The 23,034-nt window shown below is 46.3% G+C and overlaps 1 protein-coding gene across 6 annotated transcripts in view; it reads left to right on the forward strand.

Annotated features, from left to right (window-relative positions):
- The first annotated feature begins 207 nt into the window (after positions 1-207).
- The window catches only part of nrxn2b (neurexin 2b), a 295,473-nt gene continuing 272,646 nt past the window's right edge, over positions 208-23,034 (forward strand). For 5 of the 6 annotated variants that reach the window (XM_088295195.1, XM_088295200.1, XM_088295197.1 and 2 more), the window contains exon 1: positions 209-474. The gene's annotated coding sequence lies outside the window, so the exon portion shown is untranslated. Of the gene's footprint in view, positions 475-23,034 lie in introns of all 6 variants that reach the window. The other variant, XM_088295199.1, reaches the window with a different exon arrangement.

Consider the following 23,034-nt stretch of genomic DNA (forward strand, 5'->3'; position numbering starts at 1 on the left):
AATATTATTAATAATAATCATAAAAAGAACTTTCTTTGGGGGATAAAAAGCAGCAGTTGCAGTAGCCGCAACCGGCCTGCAAGGGGCGCACCTGCGCACCTCCACTCGGCTGGAAGTGGACGTGCAATCAGACGCCCCAAGAAACAGCACGACAGGACGCGATCACAATAAAAGCGAGCAGGAGCCTCAACAACTGCTTAGCTTTTATTTTGAAGCTCACGTGCTTCCTTCACATCCGGTTCTCTTTGCAGGTGGAGCGCTTGGTCGGTCCAGGAGCGTTCACATCTGTCTTGAAGGACAGACGCGGTGCTGCTTGCCGAATGCTGATGGTGCGAACTGTGGAAATCTGCTGTGGATAAAGACGCGCGTGGCACACATCCACACTGGGAATTTGTTTTTGTTTTTTTTGGTTGCATTTCGGCTCCCCCCGCCTCAAAATCTGGACCATAATAACGCGAGGACTGCAGCAGAAACGTAAGTGAGGACTTTTCTCTTCTTTGCTGTGGTTTGATGATGATGAATGACGACGAAGTGTTCCCGGTGGAGGCAGACGATGCCAATTTATTGCAAAACTGACGCACGACAACGACGCTTGGGTTGGTTGCGATTACGCAAACGGTGCGTAATTGCTTTACAGTGGCTGAGTGATTGGAGAGACTGTGACGCTTTTGGGCACCTTTGACGAAACCGCGCGGACGTTTTTTCACCCCCGCCGGTGTATGTTGAAAAGCCACGTGTGTTAAATATGGCTGCTCATGACGACCAAAAGTGTCTTTTCGTCTTCGGCGTGCGCGCGCGTGCGCGTGTGTGTGTGCGTGTGTGTGTTTTTTACGCATGTTAGCATTCTAACAGGTTACATCGTGGCACACCGGACTCTAATCATTTTGTCTGCTTGCAGATACGCACGCGTTACGTGCAACTTTTACGCGCGCCCCCTCACGCACGCACTCTCGAAAAATCGTTTTTTGCCTTGTTTTATTTTTAACCACTTATTCCTCTTGTTGCCTGCATTAAAAAGAAAAAAATGAATAATGGCGAACAAACAATTTGATTGACACAGCTGTCGCAGGCATTGCCTCGTATCATGAACTGTTCCTAATCATTTGACCAGCAATTACGCTCCAGTGTCGTGCAAGAAGACGGCTGGTGGTCATCTCCTCTAACTTTTCGCATCTCATTAGATTGAAGAAAAAAAAAAAAATCAAAGTTCAAGGTATTGGATATGCTCGTGCACAAGTCCAAGTTGCGGCCTCGGCCTGATGGAGGCTTTTGTCTCTCATCTTTTCATCATCCACTCCGACGGCGAGTGTGAAAATTGGAGGGACTGGAGAATTGGCATTGGGTAATCTTGCTGTAATCCGGCATGGCGGGCCCAGAGACATGCAGTCTGCCTTATTAAGTCCCTCCTCTGCCGCTCCCTGCCTAGCCCTCATCCATCTTTTTTCTCCCGCTCATCCGTCCAGCATGCGAGCGAGCGACGAGAGAGGTTAAAGGCGCTTAAGGGAGCCATAAAGGCAGACACTTGCATGAAAAAGGGGAGGATATTCAAAATAGAAAAATGAAGGATTCCATATCCCCCCCCCCCCTGCTCGTCAAACGTGCGGTAATGGAAGACGTGGCCGCCCCGCTCCTCTCCTCCTGCTGCACTTCTCTCACTTTTTCTTTTTGGATGAAGCTTCCGTGAAGGCCCGTCGAGCGCGCTGAAGGACCTCTCCTTGTTTCTGAACGATTGCGTGCTCGAATCTGGGTGGGCTGAGGGGGGAAAAAGCCGAGGCGAGGATCTAGTGGTGACTTATTGATCCGATCGGGTTTCCCTTCCTCGGGGTTGCCATGGCGGCAAGAACCAGGCTGAGGTCAAATCGCTTTGTGCATGTTGATGCAGTGGAGTCATATTGACGTTTTGCAAATGTGGTCACACCCCGCCTTGGCCCTATCTATTATTTGACGGAAATGTCCGACTTTTAATGAGCCAATGGGCAGAATGGAAATTTTCCAATATTTTTGGTGATTTATTTTTGGTGAGCACCATCAATGTTGAGGTAGCACGCTAGCGCCCTCTATTGAGCGAACCCCCACCCCCCATTGGTGAAATCTGCCACCGTCTAAATGCTGTTGGTGTGACTGTCTTACAATGGCGCGTACTCGCCATAGCGAGAAGTGAAGCCACCGGCGGCCATCTTGCATTGCCACTCGCTAAGCGCGTCTAACTAGAAGACTTTTGAGCTCAGCGCAGCGTTTTCAGGATACTTTTGGTCTCTTGCACCGTGTCGGTACCAGATGTGATCGGGCTGCAAGATTTATTAAGAAATATTTCACACGATATACAAACATTATATGAATATAATTTTGTAGGTCGAGTACGACATTGTTGCAAGTCCGGCAGGAGAAATGTAAACGTTCAACTGCAGTGGCAGCGGCGGCTTCTTGGGGCATTGGCGGAAGTGACAGAGGTGATTTTATTCGATGCAAATAAAACAGCCAGTGAGAAAAAAAAAAGAGAGGCAAAGAAATATATTTTATGAAATTCAGGATAAACGCATGATGTCATCCCCGATACAATCTTGGCACACTGGCACTGCGCCAGGATTTTTTTTCTCTCCTGACCGATATGGAGGAGAGCTGAAAACCAAAATATCTTCATGACTTCACTTGAGAGGTTTTCTCATTTTTCTCATGAGTCCAATATGTTAAAAAAATACGTGAACATTGTTTATTAGTCATTTTTGTGTTTTTTTTTTTTTTTTTATGTCTGCAGTGCATGATTTCCGATTTTTTTTTTTTCCATAATGCAATCGGGAATCGACCCCTATAAGCCTGGGAGAAGCGCTACATACAATTTTTTTTTTCTTTTAAGTTCGCCTGCATCTCGTTGACGGCACCATTGAAAGATGAAATTAAAGCAAAGTCCAGTTTTCAACCAAAACCCAACAGAAGTTGTCCGGCACGGTGGAAAACGTAAAATGGCCGCCCCACAAAACCGTGAGGCAGCTCTGGCGCCACCTGTTGCTCTGGCATACACACGACAGGCAGCAAATCTCTCCTTTTTTTTTTTTCTTGCCTCCTCATCGTGAGCCGCAGAGGACGTCTGGCAAAATTGTCGTGTGATGGCGCCACTTGAGTTCAAAGCGCGGCGCCGCGTTTAATAATGCGCCTTTGGTCTTCCTAATTGAGGAACCGTTGAGGGACTCTCCTGGCTTCTGCATCCCAGCGCATTCCGCAAAGATTGGGTCATGAATTAATTCAGCATGGCACGCAAGTACATCTGAATGTTTGATGAGATTTTTATTTTTTTTTTATTCCTCCTTCAAATATGTAATCCCAGACCTCCTTTTTTCATTTCTGAGTAACCCTGCAAAAAGCCCGCACCGCCGATGAATTAATGAAGATGCTCTTTGTAGCCTCAAGCGATATCGCCTGATATGAAATGTTGGCGGCGGCGTATCGCTCAGCTTTTTTGGGGATTGAAATTCTTGGAAGTCCGCTTAATGAGGAGGGTGCGCGTTTGGAAGAGTTCGACCCAATCTTCTCGGAGCGTTTTTCAAGCGCGCGTTTTCGGCGCCGGTCGTTTTGCGCGCCCGTGTCGAGCTCGGGTCCGCCGCGAGTTTGCGAGGCGCGACTGGCGGCGGATGAGTCGCGACTGCAAAGTGGAGCAGCTTGTGTAACGGCTATATGGGACACGCATAAGAGTGTGACGCTCATAATTGAGGAGTGGGTGTTTGTAAGTAATCCGCGTGCGCTGTGGGATATCAGTCATCCGCACAAATTGCACTTTTGCATAATCGGACCGTTTGTTTGTTTGCATAACACGAGCATGACTGCGTGGCCTACAAAGTGAACCTGATTGAACTCCCAAAATCCAAAACGAAGCGCTAATTGCTTGTCGTCACGTCCGTGACCTTGACGTTCGGCCTTTCCGACTCGTACACTCGAGAACTTGGAAAAAGTACAAACGGGTACTTGAGAGCGCCTTCGTCATCGCCATTGGTGGACAGATGTGGACTGCGGGTTATTATTTCTGACAGGGTTTCCGTTCCATATGGCGTAGAATTTGCAAATCGTCCGCCGTGGGTTTTGCAACGATGGAAGTGCAAGTCCCATTTCTTTTGAGATACGTGTTGCATGTTTGGAGATAATTGATGAAAACGTGCCAAACTTTGTTGTACTCAATTGCGTGGGGAGACGGCGTGAAACCATTTCCATTTTCGAGGCTAATGATATTTTATTTCACGAGGCAAGGTGAGGACAAGGGAAGTTTATTTAAATAGCACGTTTTTGTACACAAGGCGACTTAATGCGCTTCACTCAAGCAAAAGCATAAAAAAAGTGAAAGCACGAACAAACAAAACAGCTCAAAGAGAGCAAGAGGTAGCTTCTTAAAATCACAGACATTTCAAAGTCAAAGAAAGAAATACAAAGTTGCTTTTTGAAATGCGTACGAAAATCGTTAAAAAGATTTGGATTGAAAAGCATTTCTACTTGGGTTCGACTTGCAACTTTTTGCATGCAGCATAACAGCCAAATGCCACTTCACCATGTTTGCTTTGAAACTTGGACGTCATGAATGAACCCAATTTAGCCCCTCCCCCAAAATATATGCGATGGCAACATGCAGTTAGCTAGCTAGTTGGCCTTCTGATAATCCACCGGCGCGGCTGCTTTAGAGCGTCTCGTTATTTGCCACAAGTGCATCCACTTTCGCGCACCGTGACATGTAAGAGCGAGGTTATTTTTATTTTTTTTTTTTTTTATCATGCCAGCTTTGTGGACACGGGCATCGGGCTACTTTCGAGTGTCTCGTTATATGCCGCGAGTGCATGCGACGGTGGAAGAGCGAGGTCGTTTTTATTTTTTGCCTGCGTGTGGGCATCGGCTTCTTTAGAGCGCCTCGTTGTTGTGCTCACATCGTTGTTTAAAATTCACAAATTCCTGACTGAATTTGGCGCACACGGCCTCGTTATTGATATTGTGCGCAAAAATAAACCAAAACACGTGCAAGTCTTTTCAAATGGATCGGCGACATCAACCTTCCGTGTCCGCGGTGTCTTCATTGATGCTCGGGGACAAGTGAGCCACATGTGCAGAGTGTCTGCGTTTAAAGCCTCCTCATCAGTGTCATCCGGCATGGATTTGTATTATCAGCTTAAAAAAAAAAAAAAGTGCGGCGCAAAGCTAATTTCGGAGTCGGTGTGTTTTATTTCGCTAATCAGTGGCCTAAAATCAATGGCGTGATAATGTTACAAGATCTTGCTTTTCAATTCACGGCTCGGAAATGAAATGAGGCCAAATTGTGTTGGGCTCAGAGCCACGCTCCAAATCAATGCAACTAATTGTTGGGCTTTAGCGTGTAGCGGGTTTCCAAGCCCCCCCCCACACTCTTCTCTTTTTTTATTCCCTCCTTCCCATTTCCAAAAAGGGAGCAGTCCAAGATTCTTTTCAGCGCTTAACGCCTCTTCCAAGCCGCCGTGACGCACCGTTTGGCCAGAGAGATTTGCGATTGGCACGTACGGGTGACGCGCACCTCCCGTTCTCCCGCCCAGCTCCTGGAATAATTCAGCGATTTGACGCGGCGCCTGGTGTACGGCAAGCTGTGGAGCATGTGTGTGTGCGTGCGTCACACAGATGGTGTCAGCGGCAGATATGCTCTGGCCCGTTCTGTCAAAATGGATCCCCGGGAAGGTATCAGCCATTGACGGCATACGAAATTGCCTTGTCACCTAAATGAACGTTTGACAATTGAGCTCAAACAAAATTAGCAACATGCTGCCGATACCGCCGTCATTTGTGTCTGAGCAGGTCCAAGAAGTATTTTTGCGCCGTACTTTGGATGCCAAATGTTTTTTTTCCAAGCGGCACAACTGCAAAAGTAAGCATTTGGTCGCCCAGCAAAATAGAATTGGTCTTCAGCACCACGGACAGCGCCAGGACATGTTCATGTGGAGCTGTTCTTCTCTTTTCTGCGTTCGCTCGCTGCTTTCTTTATTGACTCTCGTGAAGCCGGTGGGAAGATCTTACAGCCCGTGTGGGACAAGTCTACGATGATTATATCTGATTTACAGCACTCAGCCCTCCTTGTGACGAGCCCACACAGACGCACGCACGCACGCTCTCGTCTACCTTTCCCCAGTCTCACCTCACTTTCCTCCCTCATTCTTTTGATATCAAGCGGTAGACGTGAGAGACGAATAATTTAGGCTGCAAGTAAAAAAAAAAAAAAAAATGTGCTGACTGGAGCTGTTTGATGTTTTGGTTGCTCCTCTTACTGCCGGGTCATGACGTGTGTGTGTGTGTGTGTGCTCCGAACTCGTTGAATAAACGAACAGTTTTGAGATCCATCCTAAACTATTGCGCAACGGCAACCGTGCTCAATATGCAGGAGAGCTACGTATGTTGGGATCCCGTCAGGAAATGTTCGACGTAATCTACTCTTCAGGGGATTGAGCTCAATGCATTGAGTGACCCTGGGGCGCCACCTGTCAGGCAAAGCGGGGTGAAGTCTGTTTGCTGATGCAGCAGCTGAGGTGTCACCTTAGCTGTGCAGATGGTCGTGATAGGCCGCAGCACAGAGCAGAGACAGCTGCTACACACGCGCGCACAAACACACTCACACACACGCGAGAGCGAGAGAGGTACGAGGGAGGATGGAAGGTTTAAAAAGGTAAACATAGGTGCTCTTTATGAAAGAGAATGTATGTTTTCTCTATTGTCAAATAAAACATAAAGCAAGGATAATATTATAAGCAACCGCATAATTTAGCTTTAGAAATTCCCCCCAGCTAGCTTAATGCTAACTCATAATGAGAAACTTCATTGAAAGGCTAGCGGATAATAGCATCGGTGTTGGGTGTGTGTGTGTGTGCGGCAACACAGGCAGGCAATCAATATTACGATACATGCAGTCATATATTCTTTATCCTCTGCATAGAATGACGTGTATTAGTGCCATACTGAGAAATTGACGAGAAGCTGTACTCTCATACTGCCCGCTCGGTGACGTAGGCATGCGCGCTCGAAGCATTACAATGACTAATGAATTGAAATTAAATAAAGAAATAGTCAGATTATAGAGTGCTCTTTTGCTTTTTTGCTTGGAGGTGGAAGCTGTAACCGGTTAATGGCATTTCCATTCTTTTACTGAAGGAAATACAATTTTGCAATAGCTTTCTGGAATATTTTGAGAACGATGCATCATATTTGATTTCAAAGGCTGCTGCAATTTAGCGGTATTGACTCAAGAAAAGCAATCAGGTTGAATTGAAGTCGGCAACATGTACTGCTTCCAGTCCGTTAGCTCCGGCCCAAAAGAGGAAGGGAATAATAATAATTGAAAGTGAGCAAAATGAGTACAATGGAAAAAAAAATAAAAAAACTTCTTCCACCTCTTGACTCCAATCGAGAGAGAGAGAGAAAGTTGAGCAAAAAGTCTTTTGACATTGACTCACCTTGAGTGCTCATTTTTTTTTTTGGTCACCTTCCCCCCTTTGCTGTTAAATAACGTTATTGGCCTCCAGGGCACGCTAATGCTATTGTGGATGTTTGTACACAAGCTGCTAGCTAATCGTATTCACCTCTAGATGTTATTTCCTGCCGCCGCTCACGTGGCTTGACATTGTGCGTATGCAAATGACCAGCTCCCTAATGTATTTTGGGCGCGCATTTCCTCGCATGGACGCGCCTCGTAATCAGCGAGACACCTTCATTCCTCACCTCCCCAAATGGTAAATGATGACGTCCCGATTATTTTTTTTTTGTCCGGCACCTTTGCGGAGGCGTTAAACTCAACAGCAGCTTGTCTGTTGTGGTAGCCGCGAGGACACTGCAGCTATCATCCATTCCGATTAAAGGGGGGGGGGGGGGAGAGGTAGAGAGAGAGAGAGAGAGAGAGGTAGAGAGAGGCAGAGAGAGAGAGAGAGGCAGAGAGAGAGAGAGAGGCAGAGAGAGAGAGAGAGAGAGAGAGAGAGAGGTGTAGAGGTAGAGAGAGAGAGAGAGAGAGAGAGAGAGAGAGAGAGAGACGAGAGAGAGAGAGAGAGAGAGAGAGAGAGAGAGAGAGAGAGAGAGAGAGAGAGAGAGAGAGAGAGAGAGAGAGAGAGAGAGAGAGAGAGAGAGAGAGAGAGAGAGAGAGAGAGAGAGAGAGAGAGAGAGAGAGAGAGAGAGAGAGAGAGAGAGAGAGAGAGAGAGAGAGAGAGAGAGATGAGAGAGAGAGAGAGAGAGAGAGAGAGAGAGAGAGAGAGAGAGAGAGAGAGAGAGAGACGCGACACCTCCCTGAGCAGATGACAAAGGCGAGAAGAGAACCCCGGCAGCCGAGTGTTAAACGCAAAACAAAATGCTGCGTTTTACTGCAGAGGCTCACCGCGGCGAAAGACGCGTTTGAGTCTCCGGAGGTGGGCGGAGCCAGACAGACACGCTCGCTGCCGGCTGAACACGTGGTCTGTAACGCTTCCCGCGTTATTTCTATATTTATTTTCCTCCCTGCACATTGTTTGACAATCCAGCACACCAGTGCACCTTTTCAGGAGAGTGTGAAAAGCATTGAATATTTTTTGGCCCACTGACCACATTAAAGGTCGTTCGTTGGTGTTCTGGCAAGAAAAAATGGAGACTGAGTGCGACCAGAGAGTCCCCCGGGGGGGCCTTTGCTGTGTCTCGGCGCTGTAGACAAATCGCCCCCATTCCGAGACGGATTATATCCCATAATGGAAGATTGTCCCGTCCGATTTAAACGCTCGCCTCTCCTCCTTTTACTTTGACGGCCAGTTTGAGGTCTTCCCGTTCTCCAGATGTTTCCCGGCCAGCTATTGGATTAATTCTTCCCCCTTGCTGCCATGAGGGAGTAATCATGGATCCCGGCCTTTGAGACACCCCGATCGTGTAAACAAGGCGAGATTATGTTTGCGGACGCGCGGCCTAAGCTCTGCCCAGTGGTATGTGAAGGTTTCATAATTCAATTAAGTCGGTCTGACGTGGAGCTCAAACGCGGCGCTCATTATTGGAGAATCGAGGCCAAGGAAACGCGTTTGTGTTCGAGCGTCAACGCGCTCACTTTGCTAACGTAATAACGAACGGAACTTTTTTTTTTCTATCAATGGGCTCAAAGATTTGACGTTTCGCTGAGAGTGCAAACAAACGTCGCCATTGTCGATACGTTTGTCGAAACGTCCCACACAGGAAGTTGCGCGTTTGGCAGCAGCGCGTCCCCCGTGGACGTCATCGCACGCTTACATCTCAATCCAATCTCATTTGATCTTGTTATTTGCTGTTCTCATGTAGCAACTGACATTTTTTTTTTTTGTTCCCTTGGATCCAGAAGAACTTCTGGATCCGGATGAAACCGGCCTTCTCAGAGCGCTCGCTTAGCATTCGCTGTAATCCCGAGTGGAGAGAAAAAAAAATGGCACTCGTTCATTTCTATCTCATTTCCTTCCAAATCATTTTGTGCCGTTTCCCTTTTGCGGCATTCGAGCCGAGCGGAGCGCGGCGCAAAAATACGCTTAAAACGCTCGTTGCCCTCCTCGCACAATGCCGACGCGATAACATGCGGCTTGGCTAATCGCTTTTGGTGGCGCGTGGTTCGCTGCGGTGGTGCCGCACGGGCGTGCAGAATGAGGATTAAATGGTGAGGTCCGGTCGGAGCGGGCGAGGAGTGCGCCGCTACAGTCTGGGGTTATTTATTTCAGATCCCGCACGCGAGGCGTCCGCATGTGGCAAGATTGAGCTAGCTTGTTGTAGAAGCATTAGCCAAATTGTGACGGGATTTTTTTTTTTTTTTGGGTGGCAAGATTCATCCCCCCCCCCATGAGCGATAGCTAGCATGGAATGCTAACCTAAACGCCTTTTTTAAAAAATTAAATTAATTAATTTATTTATTTATTTTTACATGTTCCGTAACATACGACATAAAAACGGTACTTTAGTTCCCTTTTAAATCCGATGTAAAAGCTTGCAAGTGTGCCTCTGGCATTATTTCACATCCTCCTTTCTCCCTCGTCTTTCTCTTTTTTTTTTTTTTTCAATTTTCTGTCGCCTGTCCCTCACAATCCACCCCCCCCCCCCCGCCGAGAATGTTTTTACCCTCCCGCTCCCAGTCGACTGCAGTTTAAGGCATGTTTTGACTCGGACGGGCAGCAGTCGTGTTTAATTTTGTCGCATCCCAACCACAGCTTAACTTGTGTCTCACTCGAGTGGGGAAAAAACCAAAAAACAAAAACAAACCCAACTTCTTCTGGATGCGTATTGAGCTGACTGCTCGCCATTCGGGTCCGTTTGGTTTGCTCAATGACCAATAAGTTTCTTGGCGAGTCATGATGGCGGCAGGCTGCTTGGCAAGCAAGCCCCTCCCTGCACGTCATCCCCGGGCACGTTCATCATATTCCTAATGACCAAAATCAGGAAGCGGCCGGCACTCGCCTGTGGGCCGCTCGCTTGGCGTGTGCAGATGGAAACCTAATTGGATTCTTATTGGTCCCCGGTTCTGCTGGCGATGCTCTCGCTCTCTTACTCATTTGCTTTGTTTGGAGAAGACAAAATCTTTGTGCGTGGGGTGTTCACGTGTTCAACCATCGGGACTTAATATACAATAAGTAAAATAAGTACGTGGAGAAACAAGCAGGACCAAAAATGACGATAAAGTGCTTTTGATGTCTTTGTCATGAAAATGCGGCAAAAGAATGAAACTCCGAGGCCTTATTTTTGCCTTAAAATATTTTGAGGGGCAAATTTTATTTATTTATTTTTTTGCCAGTTAATCCCAGGGACCTGAAGCAAGGATTTTGTTTCAAACAATAAAAATATGACTGTGATATTTGAAATATTCGAGTAACCTACTATTAAATAAGCGGGTAATTGGATAAAAAGTCGATTTTTTTTTTTCAATTCCAATTCCAAATACATATATTTTATGTTTTACTTCAACAACAACAAGAGAAACTCACACGCAGAGCAATTTGTCTGAATTTCCATATTTTCAAGAATGAATTTTATTAATATTAATATTAATAATTAAGTTTATTAATTTAATAGAATTAATTTTTAAATTAATTTAATTAATATTAATATTTAATATTTTTACACATTTATTCACCAAGATGTGAGCATAAAATTTTTTAATTAAAAAAATGATTTTTGTAACTGCTAACTACAATATTTTAATTAAGTGGCGAAATGATAGCAAGTCAAATTTGCGTCATGTAAATAGCAATGACTATGAAGTTCAAAGGAAAATCCCTTTTCTAATTTTATTTATTTATTGATTGATTTTTTTTTTTTGGTCGAACTCTTGAAATCTCAAACGCCCTGACTCAGCATATTTCCAACCGAGAAAATGACGTAAAAACTTCGAACGTGTGTGCTGGCCTCGCTCATTTTTCTTCAAGGTATCCTTAAAGTTTAACGATTGGATAATTGCTCCGCGAACGATCGTAAACGATGTGCTTTTATAGCTACACGTCGAGCTGGACGTGAGAGCGATTTGAAATGGGCGAATGGCGAGAACGTCGCAAACGGCGCCGCCCGTCGGCTCTCGCTGGTCAAATAGAAACACACTCAAGTTGCTTCTTCATTAAAAGTCCAAACAAGAATCATCGAAGCGCATCGGCATTTGCACTCCGTGAATTGATCCGTCCGCGGCGGCGAGACGTTTAGCTTGCTTAACATTTCAATGACTTGAATTTATGCGCGTCACGTCGTCGTAACGTCGGATGGCACGGTGATTTACCTGAATATGATTTTTACGTTCTCGGCCTCGGCGGTCTATCGTGACCTTTAATCAGACTTGCGCCGAATAACTGATGCGGAAACAACTCCCACTTTGTCTCTCGAGGTCGCCGCTTTCGGCAACCCCGCGAGGCCTCTAAAAAAAATCATAAAAAAAAAATCACCCAGTCAGATGGAGATCAACATTTTTGTGTTTTTCCTGACAAAATGCGCCAAAGCATGCGACGACGACTGTTTTGGTCTTTAATGTCTCTTTAGGGAGGTGAGTGGGAGGCCAATTTGCATACAAGTTACTCCATAATGCCGAATGACTTCTTATTGGCTCTTGTGAGAGCCTCATAACGATTCGAAGCCCCGCCCCCTTGCATCACCCACTCAAGGTCTGTCAGTCCAGTTTCTAACATGACAGTCAGCCAGAGTCCAAATTTAGCCGCTCTCCTGTATGGAATGAAAATCTTTTGGAATCTCGTTTGGACAGGAGCGAGTGCGAGCTGCTGCTGTCAGAGCGCTTTCAGTCTCAAATGGCACTCTGGGGTCTCATTCAATCAGACATGCTCGCTGTGGCTCAGCGTGGCGCGTATCAGCATGGCTTTGGTGCCCCACGCCTCAGATGAGTTCCCTTCCGTCCTCGGCTCCTTCCCGCCGCGACTCGCCAAAACGTGCGTGGCTTCGCCCAAGAGGGAGCGGTTATCCGACTGTGGCGGGAAAAGGCTTGCGTCCACACCAACCGTTTGGGAGGTTTGAGGCTTGAAGGCAGCACCGCATCAATATGACGTCTGTCGCGCCGGCCCTGGAAAATGACCGGAGAACACGCCGCAAAAGCTGACAGAGACGCCGACCACTGCGGAATTTCTGCACACGTGTGAGAAGTAGTACCGCTACGAGCCATCGGTGGCGCTAGACAATGCGTAGCCTTCAACGGCGATGCCGAATAACGGCGTTTTTCGTCAATGAGAGTGATTACTTCGTCTTGGCGCTCTTCTGTCCAGCCGGCCGTTATTACCTCATTCACAACCAGCCCAGTAAAAAAAAAATGGATTTTGACGTATTTATCCGTCAATGGTATTGAATGAGTTAACATAGAGGAAATGAGCAAAGTTCATTTAGTTCTTGATAAACAACTTCAAATTTCATAGTTTTTCCCCCTTTTCTTGTCCAGTGCAGCGATTCGCTAGCTAACAGCCAATCACAGTGCTCATTGAACCCGACAGTCCGACCCGGTTGTGCATGTTGAATTGTTCGAACAACCCCCCACCCCCAGACGCTCCGACTTCACGTCGTGGACCGATTTTCCCACGGCCGCCGTCGGATTGGTGTGTGGAGGCCTTAAATGCTTACATAGACTCGACGTCGCCCCAAATGTGACCGACGCTAATCCGACAGTTGGCGCTGGGCAGTGGAAAAAAGATGGAAAAAATATACCTCAATGACAGACAGCAATGCTGTTAAGTTGCTTCTACGCATGCATGAGCTGTAATACCCCTCCACACCATCAGTGGCGGTAGTGACTTTTCCCCACGGTTAGAAAAGGACAATCGGAAAGCTATTGGTAGGCGCCGAATTGCTTGGAAGAAAATGAAGGCAGTGCAGGCGTACTTCAAAGACTTTCCATCGCAGTGCGATGCTGAGGGGGGGGGGCATGCTTTTTTTCCGCCCTACTACAATGAAGTGTAATTGCACATTCGTTCCAGTAGTTGGCAGTGGCGCTCACCTTGCCCATTGTGCGCCGCGAGTATTAATTATTAATTATTAATTATCATCCCCCAGCATGCGAACGTCAAATTTAGCACGCTCCGAAGCCCGACGCAGGACCGAACGAAAGCGCCGTGCCGATTGCCTCGCGGGGCCTCCAAAAATGTGGCGGAATCCTGCAGAAATCTGTGCACCTTTTTTCATCTGCATTCAGCGCTCCTTGAGGAGAGGGACGGATAGATAACAACAGTCGACATTCACGCGGGCTCTTTTACAAGAGGCGGCGCCGGAGATTGTGTAACGTGACGGATCGCTGCATTGGATTGTTTTTTTATGTAAAAACAACAGCGAAAGGGCGGAGAAGCCGACCAAGGGGATGGAGATGCCGCATCATCGGGCTTCTCCATAATTCATTCCCAGCTGCGGGTAGAAAAATACTTGGTTGCATGTGAAATAAAACATGAGTGGTCCGCCACAGACGCACCCTTGTTAATTTTGCACGGCCGTCCGCTTTCAAATCAATCATCGTCCCGAAAAACGCTGCCTTTCATCGCTGTGTCCCATTTCATTGAAAATTATGAACAGGCTGCAAAGCGGCGTGGGGCTCGTCTCAAATGGTTCTCGGGGTCCGCTTTGAAGGCAGCGGCATTTACCCAAAGAATCTCTTGTTGAAATATGCAACCCGTGAGTGCCTCCCCCCCCCGCCCTCCTCATGAAATGGGCGAGCGAGCGCTCTGCTTTAAGTTGCTTGCCACTTCCTATTCTTTTCCCTCTGCAAATCTTGTATTAATAGAAAGTACCTGCAACTCCCGAATTAGTAGCACTCAAAAGTATCCCATTTTGGACAGACTTGTGAGTGGCTACATTTAGATAGAAAGTACATCATTATGCCTTTATAATACTGGCATGGATTTGCACTCGTCTTCTCCTCTAGTCGCATTTCCGTAAATTCGCAAAAAAAAAAATATATATATATATCTATTATATATATAATATATATATATATTATTAGTGCTGTCAAGTGATAATTTTTTTTAACAAATTAATCGCAAAAAAAAAATCCGTAATTAATCGCAATTAATCACATTTTTTCTACTACTATTTTTGTGAAGCGTTTATGTATGTTTATGTTTGTATTTAATTCAAAGGCTGTTCTAAAAGCGTTCTTTGAACCTTGAATATGATCTAAACTGAGTCATCTTTTACAGGAATTTTTCTTCGCAACAATTCTCAAAGCTTATACAGCACGTTTGGTTTCAAGGAAACAAAACAGAGTTAATTGAGTTAAAATATTGAATCGCGTTCATTTCGTTTTAAAAATTAACCTTGAGTTAACACTTTCATTTTACAGCCCTAATATATATATATATATATATATAATATATATATATATATATATATATATATATATTATTTTTATTTATTTATTTTTGACAATGAGGCGCTCTAAAGCAGTCACTGGAGATGAAGCCTCGCTGCCAGGATGGCCGAGTGGTCTAAGGCGCCGCGTTCAGGACCCAGTCTCCCCAGGAGGCCTGGGTTCGAATCTCGAATTTCCCCATTGTGGGACTAATAAAGGGCAAATTATTATTATTATTATTATTATTATTCATGCCTGCATCATGTCTGTTCCCCCCCCACCCCCCCGTTCTTCTCTCCGTAACAAGCATGCACTCGCGCCCAACAACGGGGCACTCTAAATTGCCCATGTCAGTCGACTCCTTGTGGTGTTGGCCCAGCTATCTAACTGACTCTGCATCACAATTCTGTCTCATCGTGTTGCCGCCCACCCACAAAATCTGGAAACTGATACGGTGAAAATGAGTGTAACCTTCAAACGTGACGTCATTTAGAAGACTTTTCAAAGTCTTTCATTGTGTTTCTGCTGCGCGTGTGTTTTGAGTTTGTATCTCAGGCAGCATTGAAGGTCTGCCCTGCAGTCTTGGTATTGGACAAGGCTGCCGGCCGCTTTGCGTCGACCCTGACAAGTGTTGCCCACCTCCCCTGGCACGCACACACGCTGGCCACGCGCGCACCTCGTGCATCGTGACAAAGTCCAATTTGCTTTTTGTCCCTTCCTGCCGTTTTCTCTGCAAGTGCCAAGGTGCTGTCATAGATCCGATATGACGTGCGCCCCCCGCCCATCCCGCGCTTCTCACACAACGGCACGAGGGTGGAGACTTGAAGTCATGCTTTAGTGACTTGATGGTTAAATCAATTATGCTGAGTCATAATGGCCTCCGTCCTCGGAGTCTGACATGCCTGCTTCTGGATAATTGCTTCATGATCGCCGCGTCTTATCGAGTGCATCGCGCCACGCAATTTAGCCCCGACGCTGACATGCATTTTTAATCCCGGATGCGTATCCGGTGTCTCGTGATCCAAGCGCACGTCATCTGCAAGGTCATCTGCACTCCAGCCAGTCAAGCGTCCGGTGCCGGGGGCGTGTAAATAAACGCGTTTGACTCTCCTGGCAGCAATTTCGGACGTTCTCCAAATGCGGATGTTCACTTTATGAAGAGTTCAAGCGCGATATTTCGGCAGAGTCGAGGTTGTAAGCCTCGACACCGCCTCGGGCCAACGTGATTAGACCACCTCCGCCTCGCTCGCGTCCGCGCGCTATTTATTAGCTAATAGGCTTAGCGCCAGCGCTCTCCGGGGGGCCGTTAGGCCCACTCGGCGCCTTTCCAGCTTCTGTCTTTTGACCTGTTCGCCGTCATAATACGAGCTCCCGTTTTCCGCTGTCCTCCTTTGAACGCCGGCGGGAGCCATCTTGTTTTGATCGCGGCCACAAACAACACCGGGCCATCCTGCACATTAGATTCACTCAATTTAAAGTGAATGAATTATTCAGGGTTGTTGCTGCTCTGCATTTAGGGACCCATCTCTTTCGTGCACTTTACCCCGCCAACACTTCCCCCCCCCCCGCGGGGTAGAAAGACACTCGGAAAAGAAGGGCAGCTTTTATTACTGCTTTGCTACTACTGCTGGGCGTGGAAGTCATAAAAGCCGACAGCATCGCCCCTGACTTATCACTGGCAATATAAACATAATAACTCCACTGTGATGCTGCATTACACTGTAATTGACCCTTTCTCATCTGCAAAAATGTAGAGCATCATTTCCCGCTCACGTGCGCACGACGAACCTTTGTGTGGATGATGAAGTCAATGAACGACTTCATAAATGCCACGAGGAAGTTCATCGCCGTAACATCGTTCGTCTGCATTGCGGCGTCGATGAGAATAAACAAAATAGGGATCAAAAATAACTTGGGGAAAGTCCCCCACTCGTTATAGTTTGACAAAGGTTTTGCGTGTTTGGTTGTCGGCCTCGGTCGAAGGTTGCCTTTGGTGTTGGTTGCTTGCATAACGCCGTTTCTTGAAAAACAAACTTAAGCGACAGTATAGCTCGTAAATGCTAATTTACGGTGAGCCCGCCGTTGTTGCAAAATCATTTGCCTTGCGGCCAGTAGATCAGTGAAGATAATGTTGGATGGTTCATTGGGTTTCAGTTCAGGGTTCTATTTCTGTGACCGGAGTAAATTCTGCGGCGGATCTGCGAGAGGGAGGGTGACGCTGCTGTGGGAGTGGCCAATCAAAGCAGCCGCTTTGATTTCCCCCACGAGACATGGCAGAAGCACATCTACGCCATCTAGTGGGCACTCGCTCTGATCATTCGTGAAAGGCAATTTTTTTTTTTTTCATTGTGCGTTTTCTCGAGATATACAGAAAGCATTTTTTCCACAGCCGGGCACTTGACCCTCTTTTTGCCGGTCAGTCCCCAACCTCCGGCCGCGACCTCTGTACTGTTCCGGCCTCGAACTACCCGGCCTTACTCATAAAAATTGTCAGGCCCCCGACCTCGTTCCGGTCTACGACCCCCCCCCCCCCCCCCCCACACACACACACACACACTGCAATTTTTGTCGTTTGCCCAATTCGCCAAGTAGGTTGAGATGAACTTTTGGCCGCATCGTGACCACATCGCACGCATGAGGGTCGGTGTAAAATTCACCTCTGGCCTCGCTTAGTCGAGTCCTTTTTTTTAAAAATTCGTCACCCCTCCCCGTTCCAAAAATGGTCGTCCCGACAAACTGCCCAGCTCTGCCTGACGAAATTCAAAGATGCAAAGAAAGACTGTTGAAATAAAAAAATATATTCACAAAAAATAACCAATTAAGAAATGAGAGCTTAATACGCGTTTTTTTAAAAGAAATTTTTATTTTATTTTATTTTTTTAAATTTTCATTGTGGTGCTCAACCTAATACAGGGGCGGATCTTTTCTTGTGGGTGACGGGGCTGTGGACCACCCCAAAATTTGCTTATCACCTTTAACAGAAAGATTTAATTTGTATTTTTATTTATTTATTTTTTTTACGAGTTGCAATTTTCAAAGAATATGAATTTGCGTGGTCGATTCGATTTCACAATTTTTGCCAAATTAAAGGCGAAAAATTCCCAAGAAGCCCTTGCATCTTTCTATTTCCTGTATGCAACCCCTCGGAGGAGAAGGTTCGGACACCCCTGTGAAGCCACCTTCCAAATTGGCAACCCGGCGCCCGTGCCTTCCGCTGATACCAAAATCAGGATCGGCCGACCTTGGAGGCGCCACGGCGCAGGTGCAGGAAATCCAGCTCTCACGTCAGAGCATTTCAGGCCGGCGTTCCTCGCTGAGCATCTTTCGTACCTTGAAAAGATCTTCTTTGTTCCCACGACAAAAGGAAGTTGGCGCTTTGTGTCGGAAAAGAACGCAAGGGCAGAGGCAAATGTTGCTTGGCCCGAAAGCGAGGTATGCACGGAGGTAAAAAGCTCTGGGCGAGAGCGTGACGGGAGAGCCGCGGTGGAGCGTGTCTCCGGCAAACTCTGATCATAGAGTGCGTGGCTGTTGTGGGATCAAAGGCTTTGTCAGTCAAAGCCCCTTAACTCTGCCTCAGCTACTCTGGGAGGCCTGGACGGCGGAATAATTCATGACTCGCTCGCTCGCTCGCACTCGTCCCGGGATGAGACGGCACATCTGGGGTCAACGGGGTACCGGGGCCTCCCCGCCGCCTCCCGGCATGGCGCTGAGAGAAGCCGCAGGGGGCCGGCTCCTCGTGCTCTGCCGTATTATCTTGTTGAACATTCTCACGGTTGAGTTTGACGGCGCCGTTTTGGCGCGGGCGCCGCGTCGTCGTTCATGTTATGGGAGGGCAGGTGGGCGGACTTTTGGCAGGTGATGTGTTGCGTTATCTCGCCAGCGTGTTTGTATTTTTAGCTCGCTAATCCTTCAGTGGCGCAAACACTTAAATCGGACTCATCGCCCAGATTCCAAGTTTCAAGTAGCATATGGTCGGCGCTCGCCGCGAGCCCGCATAAATATTGTTCGATCTTCCTCTGGCAGTTGCGCGACTCAAAGATGAGGAGGCTCCAAATCCAACAGACTTGCTTGGAATACAAATGAACTTAGAACTTAGACTTTCTTCATTTTTCAGCATCGTTGTGAAACACTGCAACGAATCTTTGTGCTCGGCATGATTTACCAGATTTTAATCAGTACAAATATGAGCTGGGTCGTCCGTCCCGAGCGGATGCCCTTTTTTTGGCGGGGGTGACAAATTTTAACTCATTCACTACCAGCAGAGTAAAACAAACAAAAAAAAAAAGGACAATTAACGTCTTTAGCCGTCAATGGTCGTAAATGAGTTAAAAAAGTGTGAAATTAACAAAGGTCGCAGGTTGATTTTAGTCCGGCCCCTAAATCTGACCTCATGCGTGTGATGAACCTACTCGGGGAAATGGGCAAACGAAAAAAATTGTTTGTAATGAGCCCGTAATAAGGTATGCGGATTTGAAAAGTGAATTAGCCAGATAATGACGTTTAAATAAATGTTCGCATCGCTCCTGCGGCAGCATCATGCAAGGATGCTTTTTTTTTTTTTTTTTTTTTTGTTTGGTTGGGTCCGGAGGGTCGAGGCGAGAACCGTACCGAGATGGCGGCCGAAGGGTGTGGGACTGATCGGCAAAAAAGGGTCAATTGCCCAGCTCTGGTCGAAATGCTTTCTGTATATCGCTAGAAAATGCTACAGCTTGCTGCAAAAATACATGTTGGTAGTTAACTCATTCACGACCAGCCCAGATAAAGGAAATGTACTATTTGACGACTATACTCGTCATACTCGTCAATGGCAATGAATGAGTTCAATGAAAAAAAAAATGCCTTGACCAATGTGTAAATAGTACAAGTGCTCCTGGATTTCATTTTTTTCAATTTTCATTCTAAACAAGGACGTGGTGGCCATCGGGAAAATCCAAATTTCCCGAACGGCCGGTCTGTATCGTGACCAGTCTACGCACGTGACGTCCACCCTGCAACCCCTGTCGGTGAACTTTCTTTCTGAGCGTGACGTCCGCGCTCCAACCTCGTCGCCGATTAATTTCTGTCGCGTCCCGTAAGCTGCCGTCGCAAACGAAAATGCTTTTACCAAAATGAAGTACCTTTGGAAAACATCTTTGTCAATTCAGACCACGCATAATCTTGCAGGTTTCTTTTTTATTGAATTAATAAACCAGCTCAATTCTGCAAGCTAGAGACGTCAGCGATACTTGTTTTTGGGGGGGAAAAAAACCCAAATAAAAACTAACAAACCTGCTTTAAAAAAAAACAAACCAACTAAATAAAAGTCCAAACAAAATCAAATGTGACCATAATTAAAAATCCTAAAAGCAAAAAAGACCAATTCTTTGCGACATTTTACGTTTCTTTGTTTTCTGCCGAACGAGTGGTCCAAAATCACATTTCATTTATTGACACGTCTTCAGCATTTGCGCTCGTATTGTGCCAGCCGTGAAAACGGTTTCATTATCCACCGAAGCCCGTGTGCCATTAAAGCCAAACACAAACCTCTTTTGTTCGCTGGGCAATTACATTGATTCTTCACTTATGCGGCTTTTTTTTTTTTTTGCGCTTTGTCTGACATCCATTTCCTGGAACGGTCCTGCATCAATGAGTCTTACATACGACCAGAAAATGGAATACATGAGGAGCCGGGAGATCGCAAAGCAGCCGAGTGAAAGAGAACCAAGCCAGGCAGCGTGGCAAAAAAAAAAAAATCCAAAAGGATTATTGAAAATTGTGCTATTGTTAGTGGAGGACGTCAGAGTGCTTGTGTGCGCAATCCAGTCGGGGAGGCGAGGGACTCACAAAGCCACGCCAACTGTTACTGACAGCGTGCGGCAGGATTATTGCCGCACCTATTCACTCTCTCCTTTTTTTTATTGCCCACTCACCCCTCGTAAATAAATAACCTCACGTTTGTGGATACGCTCTGTATTCCCCGTGTCCGACCACGTGAGGCATGCCTACGTTTCAATTTACAACCTTTTTTTTTTTTTTTTGTCGTATTTTAGTATCTGCTATATTGTCATAATCCATTCAGATGGCCACTTTATTAGCAACACCTGCCGAATCTATTTTGGGCCAGCGTAAAATTCTGTTCATTTCCAATATTTTCCGTTGGCTTATTTGCGTTAATCCACATAAAGTGCTGCCCTTGAGATACGAGTGATTTGACTTGAGAGTTTTCTCTGCCGATTATTATTCGTTATTTTTTTTTTTGCTTTGACATGGATGCAAAAAAATTGAGAGAACTCGACTCGCTTGCGGTCGCGAGCGATTCTTCAAAATGGAGGCTTGAAGCAGCTTCGTGCGTCTCCCGATTTGAAGTTGACTGTCAAACTAAATAGAAAACAAAAAACGTTACACAAAAAAAAAAAAAAAAAAATCACAAAGATTTATATGAGCAGTCGATTTGGGTTAATGCGAAGAAACGATTCAAAATGCCGTAGTTTTGCTAAGGAAAAGCATCAGTATTAGAAATCTTGAATATTTCAACACAAATGGTGGCGCAAACTGTAGACAGAAAATATGACAAAACTCACCGGCTTATAATTTTTTTTGACAGATTTATGAAGTACAATATCGTCACCCGATTGAACAGATTAATGGCATTCCCATTCATTTCAATGGGATAACATGATTTGAGATGTGTTTTTGGGGTACGAGCATGGTCCCTCTTATCTCAGGGCATCATTTTTTTTTTTCATATCGGACCTTATGAAGTGGCCCGTGAGTGCATAATGCATTGCTCACTGCGAGGGCAAAGATTAATGAAACGTTTGCAGGTACAAGCGCTGACCCCGACGTTTTCTACACGGCCAGCCCGCGTTGTAAAAGTGCACGCCGCTCATTTTAGTTGGCATGACTCCCGCCTCTGGCACCATGCCCGTGCGTAGCATTCTGGCCCCGCTCTCCTCCACTCTGTCAGTTTACTTTGCTGAAATGAATAATGAATGGAGTCCATCAGCATGAAACAGTAATGGTCGAACCTTGACCGAGCGACTCGCCAGCATCGCTAATCGGTTGCCGAGCAACGGAGCTCGCGTGAACGTCGATTCATGGCGGACAGACTGACGAAATTCAAGCCGGTGGTTTTGCTCCACTTCTGCGTTGAGAAACTGAGACGATGATTAAAGCCACGATGTGTTGGACCCAACCCCTTGCCCCCAAAGAACCACTGCGGAGCTGTCAAGACGACACCCCCCGGTGCCCGCGGGGTCAGAACCGACGGCATGCATCTACATTCGCGGGCCTTTGCGATCCAAAGTGGTCGGAGCGTCGCTATTTTAGCATCCAGTTGAGGCGCACGTCGTTTGTCATCCGCATCTTCTCGCGCCACATCCGAGTTCCTCGCTTGAAGTCCAATCCACTATGACTCTTGTTTTTTTTTTTACATTGAATGTGCGGTTGGTGTCGGACTGTGGTGGGCGGTTAAGGCCTTCTCTGCTGGCCTAACAAAAAAAAAAAACAAAAAAAAAAGATAACATTGTTCACATTGATGTCACATTATATCCAAGTTGGTTTTTATCCAATCAGAATTCAGCTAGCTCGTGTTGCCGGGCAGATTTCATGATACCACTGTTCTTTCCGAGGCCTTCAGATACAATCGTGCGCGCATCAGTTCTGTTAAAGTCAATGAGCTTCCAGATTTGATTGATAGTTGCGATAGCCAATCAGATCACGAGTTGGTTACAGTGAGCCTTCTCGCTAAAAGTCACACCCGAAATTCGTAACTGGCGACCGTTCAAAAATCTGAAATATATTCTTGCTTTTATGGCTGAAGGAGGAAAACATGTGGATTTAATTGCAGATACACTTGAGCGGCTATTTTCAAGACGGACCATTCAAGAGAAGCGCGATCGTCCGACACTCACTCGGTAGTGTGTAAGTGTGTTTCTGCATATTATTTCCCGAGCCGTGGTGCCATACATGAGGCTGCTCAGAGGGGGATTTATTCAAGTACGACTTCACTGAAGGCCTACCTGTGAAATGCACAGCCCGCCACTGGTCTCGGACAACGAGGCACACTTGGGGAGCAATAGCAAATGCAATATTGTTCCCCTTTCACCGTCTCTAGAAATAAATCGCAGAAAGTATGTAAGCGAGAGAAGTGGCAAAAAGTCTTTTAAAGAACAGCTTCCCTTTTGTCTGAATATAAATCATGGCTCCGTCGCCGATTTGGTGGGAAACATCTCAAGGGTAGACATTAATGACATCATTAAGAAATTAGGAATGCCTGCGCACATGACGTAGCGCGC

This window comes from Idiotropiscis lumnitzeri, chromosome 4 (assembly GCF_059441095.1).
Source record: "Idiotropiscis lumnitzeri isolate Australia: NSW breed Sydney's pygmy pipehorse chromosome 4, RoL_Ilum_1.0, whole genome shotgun sequence".
Classification (NCBI taxonomy): domain Eukaryota; kingdom Metazoa; phylum Chordata; class Actinopteri; order Syngnathiformes; family Syngnathidae; genus Idiotropiscis; species Idiotropiscis lumnitzeri.